General features: G+C 44.0%; 1 protein-coding gene across 1 annotated transcript in view; it reads right to left on the reverse strand.

Annotated features, from left to right (window-relative positions):
* LOC311134087 (protein phosphatase EYA2-like) overlaps positions 1 to 14,637 on the reverse strand; it is a gene marked incomplete at its 5' end in the record, with an annotated part of 67,263 nt that overhangs the window by 31,402 nt on the left and 21,224 nt on the right. The gene's annotated exons all lie outside the window — the stretch shown is intronic.

Consider the following 14,637-nt stretch of genomic DNA (forward strand, 5'->3'; position numbering starts at 1 on the left):
GTAGCATCCTGTATATGTCCCTGCCAAAAAAATCAAAGTTTATCTAACTCTAAATCTATATTTTTTGTAAAAACATGCTGAACAATGCAGGAGCAACGTCTTTGAGCTCTCTCTCTCTCTCTCTCTCTCTCTCTCTCTCTCTCATTCCACACATTCCAAAGGTGTAATGTTTCAATGACAGTGGAGGTATGCCTGCACATCAGAGCACCTCTACATGCACGAAGCTCAGATCGGAATTAGTTTGACTGAAAACAACATTCAATGTGTTGCTTCAGTGTGTGTTTTTTGAACAAAGAGAACAGACCAGAGAATCTTGTTTGCCTTTTGGCAAACTCCAAGCAGACTCATGTGCCTTTTACTGAGGAGTGGCTTCCGTCTGGCCACTACCATAAAGGCCTGATTGGTGGAGTGCTGCAGAGATGGTTGTCCTTCTGGAAGGTTCTCCCATCTCCACAGTGGAACTCTGGAACTCTTTCAGAGTGACCATCGTGTTCTTGGTCACCTCCCTGACCATGGTTCCTTCTATTAAGGCAAGTCGTCCAGGTCCTGAGGCAACAAAGCATCCCCAAACCATCACACCACCACCATGCTTGACCTTTGGTATGATGTTCTTACTGTGGAATGCAGTGTTTGGTTTTCGCCAGGCATAATGGGACCCATCTCGTCCAAAAAGTTGACTCACGTTTGCCAAAAAGCACCTGGATGATCATCAAGACTCTTTGAAGAACGTTCTATGGACAGATGATTCAAAAGTATAACTTTTTGGACGACATGGTTCCAGTAATTCCTGGCGAAAACCAAACTCTCCTTCCACAGTAAGAACATCATACCAACGGTCAAGCATGGCGGTGGTGGTGTGATGGTTTGGGGATGCTTTGCTGCCTCAGGACCTGGACGACTTGCCTTAATAGAAGGTACCATGAATTCTGCTCTGTATCAGAGAATTCTACAGGAGAATGTCAGACCATCCGTCTGTGAGCTGAAGCTGAAGCGCAGCTGGGTCATGCAGCAAGACAATGATCCAAAACACACAATCAAGTCTACATGAATATTGCTAAAAAGCAACAAATTTGAAGTTTTGGAATGGCCTAGTCAAAGTCCAGACCTAATACCAATTGAGATGTTGTGGCAGGACTTGAAACGAGCAGTTCATGCTTGAAAACCCACACGTCACTGAGTTAAAGCAGTTCTGCATGGAAGAGTGGGCCAAAATTCCTCCACAGCGACGTGAGAGACTGATCAAGAACTACAGGAAGCATTTGGTTGGAGTCATTGCAGCTAAAGGTGGCACAACCAGTTATTGAGTGTAAGGGGGCAATTACTTTTTCACACAGGGGAATTGGGTGTTGGATAACTTTGTTTATGAAATAAATGAAATAAAAATGTAATTGTTGTGTTATTTGTTCACTTATGTTCCCTTTATCTAATATTAGGTTTTGGTTGAAGATCTGATAACATTCAGTATCACAAATATGCAAAAGTTGAGAAAATTAGAAAGGGGGCAAATACTTTTTCATAGCACTGTATGTGACAATATATATATATATATATATATATATATATATATATATATATATATATATATATATATATATATATATATATACACACTACCAGTTATTTTGTAATATTATATAGTATTCTATTCTAATCTGCATTGTTGTAATCTGTATCATATAGTATTCTATTCTAATGTACCGGTATAACATATCCACATATGTAGATATGTAGCACATCCGCAGACCAATCATCAAAACGACTGTTGGGGCAAGAGTTCAACCACCAAGTGTCTAAAGGTCTTTAGAGAACTAAAACGTTTCAGACCCTGATGGTTATGGAGTCACTGTTCACATGCTTCAGAACACTGTAATAGGGTACATTTTCATTGTCACTGTTATTTCCAGATATTTTGTTCCTCCCAAAAATAAAAATAAACCTAGACAAAGCCCTTAACGCCATCGCTTTAGCCAAGTATGATTGTTTGTTTATCTGGCAAACACTCTTATTTTCCGGACTAGGGTTGCGTCCCAAATGGCACCCTATTCCCAATATAGTGCACTACTTTTGATCAGGGCTCTGGTCAAACGTAGTGCACTATATAGGAAATAGGAGGCCATTTGGGATGCAAGCTTGCTCTGTACAGACTAGATCTAATGTACTCTGAATGTGCTCTGGTGGGAGTGGGAGTAGCAGAGAATTTTAACTCACTAATATCCTCATGTTGTAGCCAGAGGAATGGGAGGTCCTGGAAATCCAATTAACTAGATTTTTTATATCAGCAAGCCCAATGTACTGCAATTGGGTCAATGTCCTGTGTAGTAATTCAGTTTTGCTTCCCACCCAGATTTGCAGCATTACATCCACTACACTACAACATGATTTGCTGACAGAGTATGATAGGCTTGTCAAAGTAATAATGTAAAGTATGTATATCACCATCAAGCATGGCAACAAAAAAACCATCACGACCTTTTTGAATCATAAATACTGTATCAGCATGACAATGAAAGTCGATGTTAAAAAAAAAAAATTATTCTCATTTTCTCAACGTAAAAAAATACATAACTTTTTATAAAGCAGGAAAAAGTGAGACGTTTGTTTGCAACCTGAACTCAAACAACCACACTACTCATACAAGTATGGTGGACCTTAGGGGCAAAGTATAAAAGCCTATTTCTGTGTAGTCAGCCTGCTGCCTGTTTGACCTTTCTTCAGTACACTCTCCTGTATCTCAGTAATTCGGTCTTGTGGCTGTCCGTCATTATCTCATCTTCCTATCAATCATCTCACCTGGTCACCCGTAGGAAAGCACCGCCCCCGGGGCGCCTTTGCCAATACACAAGCAGGTGAACCTCTAAATCAGCTTTAAATAGCTGATGACTAACAACCTTGGCTGAAATGTGTGGGAAAGTGGGTTGTCTTTATGGGGTACAAATGACCGCCACCCTAGTGCAGAGGGAAATATAGTAAAGTATCCTTCATGATCGATATTATAGAGAAACTAGGTTGATGGGCAGAACTGATGGGAGCCATATTCAATGAACTTGCAAACAATCAAACTATTGAACTATCTATAATCATTTCAGCAACATTATTAACATTTCAGACATTTACCTTCTTCAAGACAAGTGCAATAGAAGTCATTCCATTGTATTCCTACTGTGTCTATCATGTATATGCACAATACTAGTGTCTATCGTGCAGTGGTGTAGTGGTCCCTGGAGAAGTGGGTATACTCTCAGTATTCACCTTTTTTTTTTTTAAGTAGTCCAGAAAAAAGCCCTGTTTTAGAAACAGTGACATGTAAGACTATGATTTAGTTTACCCAAAAATATGTAATTTCTACTTGCACACTATTATAAAATGATCATGACTTGATTAGGAGCAGTTTGTAGTTACTACTGGTCACAAGAGCAGCCTGGATGAATGTAAAATGTATTTATCATGAGGCAAACAGGAAATGGTGTTTCGATTATTTTTTGCACATTTATTTAAATAAAATACTTCAAATCTGAAGGTGACAATGCATCCTTGTTCATATTGCTATATGCTTTGTTTTGAACATGTTCATTTACCGGTAAATCATTCAACAAAATATGTTACAACAATATTTAGTTAACAATTAACAAAAATATATGCATTAACAACACATCAACAGTGATATACTCTCTCAACCCAGCACTGGGTTTCTGACCTTTGCTCATACTACAGTATATTCCAGACAAATTTGCTTTCTGCAGGAGCTTTCACACTGCACTGTCTAGAACGCACCGAAGAGGCAGCACGATGGCTCTTCAACCAGGTCCTTGTATATTTTCTAGGATCAAACTTGGAAGTTGGTGGGCCGTTGATATTAATCATCATCAAGTTTGATATGTTTGAGATCAGAAGGACAGCCCTCTTGTCTGAGCTTATATTGTTCATAAGGCTAAAATTCCTCTCACACTCTGCTGTACCGACAGGGAATGTTTTCATACAGTTCATAAGTGGTTTTAGGTCCTTGGGCTCACTACTGGGCTCTTCCAGTAGGTCCCGCATCCCATTCAGTGCTTGGTCTGTGCACAAGTTAAATCGCTTGCACAGTCGCTTAACTTGTTCTTCACCATGGCGGATGCTGGGCTTTGATGGCCACTTACTCTGATCAAGGATGCTGAGGTCCATGATGGTCTCATCTTCAAAAGACAAGCGTTTCTCCAGATTGTTCACAAGGCTTTGTAAGAACTGGCCTGGATTGATAGACTTCAGCTTTGCATTTGTTTTCAGGGCTATAGACCGATACTCCCCAGTCTGTTTTGCTTCTAAAGCCTCACTATATTTCTCACCTGGACTCTCTTTGAATGACTGGATCACTCTGATTGAGCGTTTCAGCAGATGCTCTGCTCTGAGGAGCGTTATAGAACGAGACTGAAGCTCCTGTGACAGGAGACTTAGTTCATGGAGAGTGTCGTACATGAGGCCAAGGTCACAAATGAATTCTGGACTTTGAACACGGTCTAACAAACCTCTGTACATCTGCCTCTCTTTGGTGGACCTCATCTCATCACTGCAAGCATTTTTAAAGTGCTGCACAAGAGCTCCCAGGGATGTCCAAACAGCACGAACAGTCCGAAAGCTACTGGCCACCCAGCGTACATCCAAGATTCTGCCAATGCGAAGAAGTTGTGAGCCTACTTCAGCTGCTGCATTAACAAGTTCACGTTCATTTTTGTTTGACACACTATACAGAGAGTATAGCTTCTGGATAAAAGTTTTAAAGTGATTGACAGAGTTTACCTCATCAACTGCATCTGACACAGCAAGTTCAAGTCTATGGTTCATGCAGTGCCATACAAAAAGCTTTGGGAATCTCAAAGTCAGTCTGGTTGCTACTCCTGACTTCTTTCCTAGCATGACACTGGCTCCATCAGATACAAATGTTACCCAGTTTTCATGAAGCCACTCTTCTGTAAAGCCAGCATTAGTTAAACAGGTGAGTAACGCCTGTAATATGCCATCTGCTCTCTGATTTTCCAGTTCAACAAGTTCCAGGAATATGAACTCAGGGCTTTCTTCTTGAATTGATGCTTTAATAGAAACTGTCATGACAGCTTTGTGACTTAAAGAAGATGCCTCGTCAATTAGGACAGCTAACTTACTGGATGATGCTATAATGCTACTGATGATTTTGCTCTGCATCTCACTAGCAACATGTTGTATTATTTGTGTTGCACTGTAACGTGAATGAAGTATTGAGCCCATTTTTACACCATTCAGTTCCTGCAGCTCAATGAGGCTCTCATGGTCAGAAAAGGGTCGGTTCTTTTTGGCCAGATGGTAGGCTGTTCGAAACACAGCTTCAGTTTCCTTCATGTAGGACTCAGTCATAGTCTCCACTGCATTCTCAATGGCAGCTTCTTTCTGTTGCTCTGCCACCTTCACAGCCTGAGTGTGGGCCTTGGACAACGCATGTTTCCTCACCTTATTTCTCAAGATTGACAAACTTGTTGTTCTACTTCCCTGGCCAGACACTTGAATTTCAAAGTTCATCCATTCTCTTGAGAGCGATACACCTTGTCCTTGCTCCTTGTCGATCCCAATGGAGTTCACACTGCTACAGACCAGACATCCTGCGAAGCATAAACAAACAATGTAACTACTCCTGTATCCACAGCTGTACGTGTGCATGGTCCTTTACACACACACACACACACACACACACACAAAGTTATCTGTGCCCACTGTTTCAGAAGTTACCCAAACTAGCAATCTACCTAAACTTACCCAATTTTTTGTTTTTGGATCCCAACCAGGGGTTCTTGGATTTGAAGTCTTCTGTTTGTTTAGCACTCCACAGGTCTGGCCAGTCATTATTGATGTCTACAGACAACAACAAAACTAATTATGCATCTCCCTGTCTCTCTCTCTCTCACACACTTACACACACACACACACACACACACACACACACTACTGTGATCACAATAGTCATCAGCAAGACATGGGTCCCCCTCTTTACATTAACAATCTGCATAACCAAGTGGAAATATTTTCAGCAAGTGAAGCTGAAGCATACAGGAGATTAGTGAGTGAAATACTTGGGAGAGTTTATTTAACAAAAAAACAACAAATTTAACACAAAATGTTATATAACAGTAGCATTGTAAAAAACAAACATGGATACAGACAAAATAAATAGAAGGGCAATAAAATAAATAACATCACACAGAAATTCAAAATGAGGCTTAATCTGTCAAAATCACCTTTTGTTACAGTGTGAGGCTTCACTTTTCAATAAACTGGAGATGCAATTTACTGCCTGTGTGTTCTGACCTGGTGGTGGTAGACTGGATCCTTCTATATGCTCACACTGACTTGCCTGGCTATCTCCCGGTTGAGAGCTGCCAGGGCTGCTGGTTTTAGGGGTGGGGTCTGCCTGGGCCTGATCTGGGCCTGATTTGTGCCTCTTTACAAAAAAGTCTGCAATATCTCCCTTCCTTTTCATGGTTACCTGTCCCTATACAAAATAAGACAGCCTGATTAGACCTCAATATTGTTTTAGGCTGAATCTTAAACTATTTGTCCCCATTCTTGTGTTTTAACTTACTTAAAAATCAACTACCAGCTTAGCTACTATGCAATTAAACTAGATCATATAGGTTAGTTAGGGCTAAGTAACTTGGCTAATGTTATAATTTAGGGCTTAGTAACTTGGCTAACGTTATAATTTAGACCTTTACAATAATAAACAAGCTTCATAAACATTGAGATAATCAGTTTCATCAGTCTGGTATGAAATTCTTATGAACTGGGTTGATTAAACACTTACTGAAAACCAACAATGCCCCGGTTTCCCCACATTATCCCAATCTACGTAGCTAGCTTCATAACGTTAGCCGACTCGCACTAACTATTGGCGGCAACATCTCTTCTCCTCTAAATGTGCAGTCACTGGCAATTTGCCAGTAGTTTAAAATAATGATTCATTTGGAAACCACCTTAAAACTTACCTCAGAATGATGTCTTCCATCAACTGGGGTGGCACACCGCCGCTTGTGTCCTTTCTTCATCCGTTGTTTGGTCTGCTGCCGTTATCGTAGTCAAGTGGCACCGGCACCTGAGTTTTTTTTTTTTTTTTTTACACTGGCACCTGAGGTATTAGCGATATTTTCCTCGGCATGACCCGCCCTACTCTGCCTCTGATTGGCTCATCAGTCCTCATGCCTAAAGTTAACCAATCTAATCAGTGAAAGCAGCGAGTACCAGCCAATTAGAGGCAGAGGAGGGTGGGTCATGGCTTCACTATCCCCGAGGAAGAAAATAGGCAATCTGACTCACAGATATTACTGAATGATGCGCATCAGGGGGGATTTAGAAGTGGGTATACGCAATGCTGACTGAAAAATAAGTAGGTATACGCCGTATACCAGCGTATACCCTGGACTACACCTCTGCTATCGTGCATATATTATGCACAATACTAGTGTCTATTGTGTATACTTTATGTACAATACTAGTGTCTATCATGTATACTTTATGTATAATACTAGTGTCTATCGTGTACATATTATGCACAATACTAGTGTCTATCATGTATACTTTATGTATAATACTAGTGTCTATCATGTGAATATTATGTACAATAGTAGTGTCTATTCCTACTGTGTCTATCATGTCAATGAACACAGACTGTCGCTAGGGGTGTATCTGAAATAGCACCCTATTCTCTATGGTGCAGTACTTTTGAGCCGGGCTGGAGCCGGGCTGGGGTTGGGGCTGGGGCTGGGGCTGGAGCCGGACTGGGGCTGGAACCGGGCTGGGGCTGGGGCTGGAGCCGGGCTGGGGCTGGGGCTGGGGCTGGAGCCGGGCTGGGGCTGGAGCTGGAGCCGGGCTGGGGCTGGAGCTGGAGCCGGGCTGGGGCTGGAGCTGGGCTGGGGCTGGGGCTGGGGCTGGAACCGGGCTGGGGCTGGGGCTGGAACCGGGCTGGGGCTGGGGCTGGAACCGGGCTGGGGCTGGAGCTGGGGCTGGGGCTGGGGCTGGAGCTGGAACCGGGCTGGGGCTGGGGCTGGGGCTGGAGCTGGAGCTGGGGCTGGGGCTGGGGCTGGAGCTGGAACCGGGCTGGAGCTGGAGCCGGGCTGGGGCTGGAGCCGGGCTGGGGCTGGAGCCGGGCTGGGGCTGGGGCTGGAGCTGGAGCTGGAGCCGGGCTGGGGCTGGAGCTGGAGCCGGGCTGGGGCTGGGGCTGGGGCTGGGGCTGGGGCTGGGGCTGGGGCTGGAGCTGGAGCTGGAGCCGGGCTGGGGCTGGGGCTGGGGCTGGAGCTGGGGCTGGGGCTGGAACCGGGCTGGGGCTGGAGCTGGAGCTGGGGCTGGGGCTGGGGCTGGGGCTGGAACCGGGCTGGGGCTGGGGATGGGGCTGGAGCTGGAGCTGGAGCCGGGCTGGGGCTGGGGCTGGGGCTGGAGCTGGAGCCGGGCTGGGGCTGGAACCGGGCTGGGGCTGGGGATGGAGCCCCTGGACTCCCCTCTCAACTCAACACTGCAAATTTATTGACAGCCTTTAAAAATATTTACTGCTCCATTTCCTCTCCCCACGGGCACCCAGGCTGTAATCTCCTTCCCCGTTTATTAGATCATTTGTCAAAGCCCATAGCTTTTCTTCTCTCTTTTCTTTTTGTCATCCCCTCCTTCATCCCCTCCTTCCCTTCGCTCAGAGTTATTGTGCAACCAACGTCCTGGGCAGGCTAGGCTGGGAGATTAACTCTTTCCCTGCCTTCCCTTTTTTAAACTACATTTACAGCTGATTAAGCTCCTCTGTATAGCCGGCCCCCGTCCCAGAAGGAGTGCTGCAAAACATTTACGCAAGGCCAGACACGCAGACCCTTATGAGAAACACGTGTTCCACGAGACTACTACTAATCAGAAAGGGGGGCTGCTGCAGTTCATTGGAGAGTTGTGTGGAACTGGTAAGAACATCAGAAAGGAGAAAGCGGTGGTGGTGGGTTTCATCTGGCCGTGGAGCACGTAGTAAAATAAACAAGGCCAAGTGGATGTGACTCAGGAGACCTTGTCGCCAGGCTCCCGGTGTTGACGTCGAAACTCACCAAATAATCAGAACTTCACTGCATATTGGACTTTCTGGGTCAAATTCAAAGTTAGCACTGAGCTCATGCCCCGTAGCAGTCTGTGGAATCACCATTTCGCCATTTCTCGCACGTGTGTCTGAGGCTAAAAATGGAAAGTGAGGCTAATTTACATTCCCCCAGCATGCAGCAGTGTGTTATTACCGAGGTGTACGGTGAGGAGGCGGTTGGCAACAGGGACGCATCGGCTCCAAAATGGCCGCCAAACTCTGTGTGCGATTCCTGCCACGAGCCCACAGAGTACACAGGGACAGCCACAGGTATGTCCCCGTCGCCCCGGGCAACCCCTGGGCCGGCCAACCAGCTGTCAGAACCTCTCAGGCTCTCCCCTCACGCTAACGAGATGTGACCAGAGCCGAGCAGGCAGCGACTTGGGGGATTGTTCCATTCACACACACACACACCACACTGATATATGGGCCCTTTCGGTTTCAGCCTCAACTGCCTAGCTGAATGGGCTGTGTGGTGCAGAATCTGTTGGTTTGTGGCTGTGGAAAATTGGGACGTTAAATAAGTGTGGGCAGGTGCAGTGAGAGTGGTTCCCTGGCCCACTGTCTGTCACCATAGCCTCACCGTGGAAGAGACTGAGGCCTTTCTGAAGTGGTCTATCGCAAATGACTTGATGAATGGAAGAAATTAGCTGAAATAAAACGAGTTAGGTCAATGAACACAGACTGTCGCTAGGGGTGTGTCTGAAATAGCACCCTATTCTCTATGGTGCAGTACTTTTGACCCGGGTCATTAGGGCTCTGGTCAAAATCTGAGCACTATATAGGGAATAGGGTGCCATTTTGGATACACATTTGAGTATTTTACTGTGTAAATGTATGGCTCTTCATCCCTTATGACTTGCAAGGAAGACTAATACATCACTTACGATCTTGACTATGTCCACTACATAGCCTCGTCATTAAGATCTTGACTATGTCCACTACATAGCCTCGTCATTAAGATCTTGACTATATCCACTACATAGCCTCGTCATTAAGATCTTGACTATATCCACTACATAGCTTAGTCATTAAGATCTTGACTATATCCACTACATAGCCTCGTCATTAAGATCTTGACTATGTCCACTACATAGCCTCGTCATTAAGATCTTGACTATGTCCACTACATAGCCTCGTCATTAAGATCTTGACTATGTCCACTACATAGCCTCGTCATTAATTGTAAATGAGAGGCGACCAGAGCTAATCAAAATTCAGACAGATCGATTAGAAAATTGTGTCAACGTATTTGCTTCTAAATAAGGAGATACCAACTGTGTGATTATAGCGTTCAAATAAATGCAGAGCAGTAAGGAATGAGTGTGGTATATTTAAGCAATAAGGCCCGAGGGGGTGTGGTATATGGCCAATATACCACGGCTAAGGGCTGTTTTTACGCATGATGCTACACGGAGTGCCTGGATACATCCCTTAGCCGTGGTATGTTGGCCATATACCACAACCCCCCGAGGTGCCTTATTTCTATTATAACCGGTTACCAACGTCATTACCCGTGGTATGTCAGCCAATCAGCAGGGCTTGAACCACCTTGTTTGTAATAGTACATGAATAGTACACACTTTGTGAAGAAAAGTGATTTTATGTTAAATGTTATTTTCATAGAAGACCAATTGTTACGAACCCTGTGGCTTTAAAAGTCTAGGGTGGATGGAAAAGAGACCCGTAACATAATTCATGCAAATTAGAATCATGACATGGAATCAGTGAGAACAAAAAATACACCGACAACCATAAGCTACCGTCAAACACAAGATGTTTATTTTGAACACACAGTAAAGGTTTGGGAAAAAGGGCTGAGCAGGACCCAAGGAATGAAACAATAATGTAAAAAAACCTAAACTGATCTTGCCTGCCTCAAGAACTGCTAAGCTACTGCTAATCATACAAAAATTACAGTGGGTGGTCTGCTCAGGTCTAACTAGTGTTTTTAGACAATTTTCTTCCTACGGGTAATGTATGCCCAAGGGCAACTTGCTTAAATCCCCCTTTTCCCAGAAACACACAACAAAGTTACCAAACAGAGTAACCAGCAAATGAGTGAGTACACAAAACACAGGACACCACAGTATCCATACTCACATACAGAAATAGTCTCTCCCAACAAACACAACTGACTGGCTTTTAAAACAATGGGAGGTGTAAGTGAAAAACCAGAAACAGGTGGTGCAATACAGAGGAATGATTGGTCCACTGATTGGTCCACCTCAGCAATCAGCAGACAAACGGATGTCGGACAGGTGGGACACCCCAACGACCACCAATCAGCAACATAAAGGACACCTGTGATTAGGGCAGAAGGACAGGAAAAACACAAAAACACACACAGGGTACCTGTATCCGTAACACCAATAAACATCATGTTTATTCAAATTTACCAATATAGAGTTTACCAATGGAACCTGAGAAAAGGTAAGTCAGAGAAAATAATTTCCACTGACTAAAGTTTATTGAAATGAGCTTGTGGTTGAGTCGAAGGTCAGGCGGTGGTTTTCATATGGGTGTGTCATGTCCATTAATGTTAAATAGCATACTGGAATGGGGACCGAGGTATAACGACTTGCATTATGATTGCCTGACTGTTACAGTGATGTCTTGAATGCAGGTCATTAGGCCCAGACCTAGCTTTTAGGGGTCCTTGGTGAGATCTTGCTTGAGGCAAATGAAAAAGCATATGAATCAACATTAACATATGATGTCATTGTGTTCTGGTCAGGAGGGCGTCATAAACTCGTGCCTTTTCCCGCAGCACCACTTAGACTGTAGTTCATTAACTGACAGACAGACAACTCACTGATTCAGAGGTATAAAAATGACTTCAGTCTGCATAGTGATATCGAGGTGTTCGGGCCCACGAGGAAAGCTGGGTAGAGCGGCTCATGGAGATGGCGTGGACCTTGTGCAGGAGCTTCGCTGTGTCCTTGGTTACGATGTAAAAGGAGAGCGAACCCCGCAAGTTATTCAGGCACACTCCTACTCCCAGCCAAGGGTTTTCTCTGACTTCGTTCCGTTATTAATGATTTGATAGGTATTTCTATGACACATCATAACCCATGACTTATCAGTGGTTCCCAACACCCCGTCCTGACTCTCTCCTTCTCCGATTCCCTTGTTGTTTGAGCCCTATGTAGCATACCTGGCCCTTCCACTCTGCCTCCCAGTAAGAATGACCTGAAAGGTCCTCTGCAGAGCATCTGAGGATGCCCTTCCTTTGGGTGGTTCTTCAAGCCTGTGTGTGTCACAGTTTGGTTGTCCTCAGAGAGAGATACCATCACGGACATTGATGTCAAATGGGAGAGGACAGGCATCTAGGGGTAGAAGGTAGCAGAGGCCATTTTAGAAGGACGATCAACTGAATCAATGAGCAATGTATCTCAGGCTATATTTAAAAAACAATACATATATACATTGTAGATGAATAAAACATGACTAAACAGCAACATGCCTATTCTATTACTCTGTTTACATTTCAGAAGCATCTCTCTCCTCATCTCTCCGTCCTGGCTCACTCTGTATACACAAACAGACTGCAAAGTTGAGATTTGACAGTTTGTGATACATTATAATGGACGTGTGGTTCAGGATGAACATAAGTACATTGAAGTAACATACATTGTTGATAGCCTAAGTCAGGGGTGTCAAACTAATTTTAGCTCAGGGGCCACATCTATTCCCAAGTGGGCCGGACCGGAAAAATCATGGTATATATAACTTAAAAACAACAACTTCAGATTGTTTTCTTTGTTTTAATACGATCAACATACAACATAAAGCTGGAGCCTGAGGACAGTGTGTCCAAAATAGTACAAGCACAACATCACTATTAATCATAAAACACGTCAAGTTTATTTGAAAATTCTAAAGAAAAAGAACACAAACACACAATGCCTCAGTGATTAACAGAACTGTTTCACAGATCACAGAACTATATCAGGGGGTCATTTCTCAGGCAGAAATGTAGATAAAAAGAATGAAATCCTGTTCCCCAAACAAGTGCAACCATGTCATGCAATAAAATGCAAATTAATTACTTAAAAATCATACAATGTGATTTTCTGGATTTTTGTTTTAGATTCCGTCTCTCACAGTTGAAGTGTACCTATGATAAAAATTACAGACCTCTAAATGCTTTGTAAGTAGGAAAACCTGCAAAATCGTCAGTGTATCAAATACTTGTTCTCCCCACTGTATAAACATAAAGCTGGAGCCTGAGGACAGTGTGTCCAAAAGCACAACATCACTATTAATCATAAAACACCTCAAGTTATTTGAAAGTTCTGAGGACAAAGAACACACAAACACACAATGCCTCAGTGATTCACAGAAGTATATCACAGATCACAGAACTATATCAGGGTGTCTCATGTAGCACTTTAAGTGGGGTTGCATAGTTTATTTGACTCCTGATACCTGGCATCTTTTAGCTTTCACCAGCGCATCAATATCAGGCGTCACATCCTGAGTGGCAGCCAACTTCAGGATGTGATTCAAGTGCTTGTGCGTGAGCCTTGAGCGCAGCTTTGTTTTATTTATGCTCATTACAGAGAAAACTTGCTCACAAAGATATGTGGTTCCAAACATGCACAACAGTTTTGCAGCGAGGGCTGTCAAGTTGGGGTAACCTGGCAAGAGATTCTGATTAAATGTGTCCAAGCCAGCTGCGGCAAATTTGCCCTTCAAATCCGAGTCACACTGCAAGTCTATTTCAAGTTGGATGCTGACGGGCAGATCAAAGGGATTCACGGTGAATGGCGAGCAAAAAACGTTGAAGTCTTTCTCCAGTTCACCAAAAATCTGAAAGCGTTGCTCAAACTCCCGTAACAGTCCCGTTATTTTATCTTTGAACCGCTTCATGTCTGCCACATGTTGGGTCGCGCACACATTTTTCAGACAGGGGAAGTGAGCTGCATCACCACCGGCAAGTTGCGTCTCCCACAATGACAGCTTCAACTTGAAAGAACGTATGCTGTCATAATACTGCGTGACAACTTTGTAGCGCCCTTGCAGCTGTTTGTTCAAGTTATTCAGGTGCTCTGTAACATCCACCATAAATGCAAGGTCCTGCATCCATTCTGCGGAATGGAATTCTAACACTGGTTTGCCCTTTTCTTCCATGAACTGTTCAATTTCTTCTCGTAAATCAAAGAAACGCCTCAGCACCTCGGCTTAACCATCTTACCTCAGTGTGGTATGGCAGGCCATAGATGTGGTCTTTCTCTCTGAGAAGGCTGTCAAACTGACGGTGATTCAGGCTTCTGGATCGGATGAAATTAACAGTTTGGATGACCACCTTCATGACGTTATCCATCTTTAATGACATGCAACACAAAGCCTCCTGGTGCAAAATACAGTGAAAAGTCAAAAAATCACGTCCTCCATTTGCAGATTGCACTTTCTCTCTGAACTTTGTCACAACGCCTGCTTTTTTCCCGATCATTGAGGGCGCACCATCTGTAGCCAGGCTGACAGAGCGGGACCAGTCCACTCCGACCCTGTCCAGCACGCCGACGAGTGCG

Source organism: Coregonus lavaretus (genome assembly GCF_964263955.1).
Source record: "Coregonus lavaretus genome assembly, chromosome: 8".
Classification (NCBI taxonomy): Eukaryota; Metazoa; Chordata; class Actinopteri; order Salmoniformes; family Salmonidae; genus Coregonus; species Coregonus lavaretus.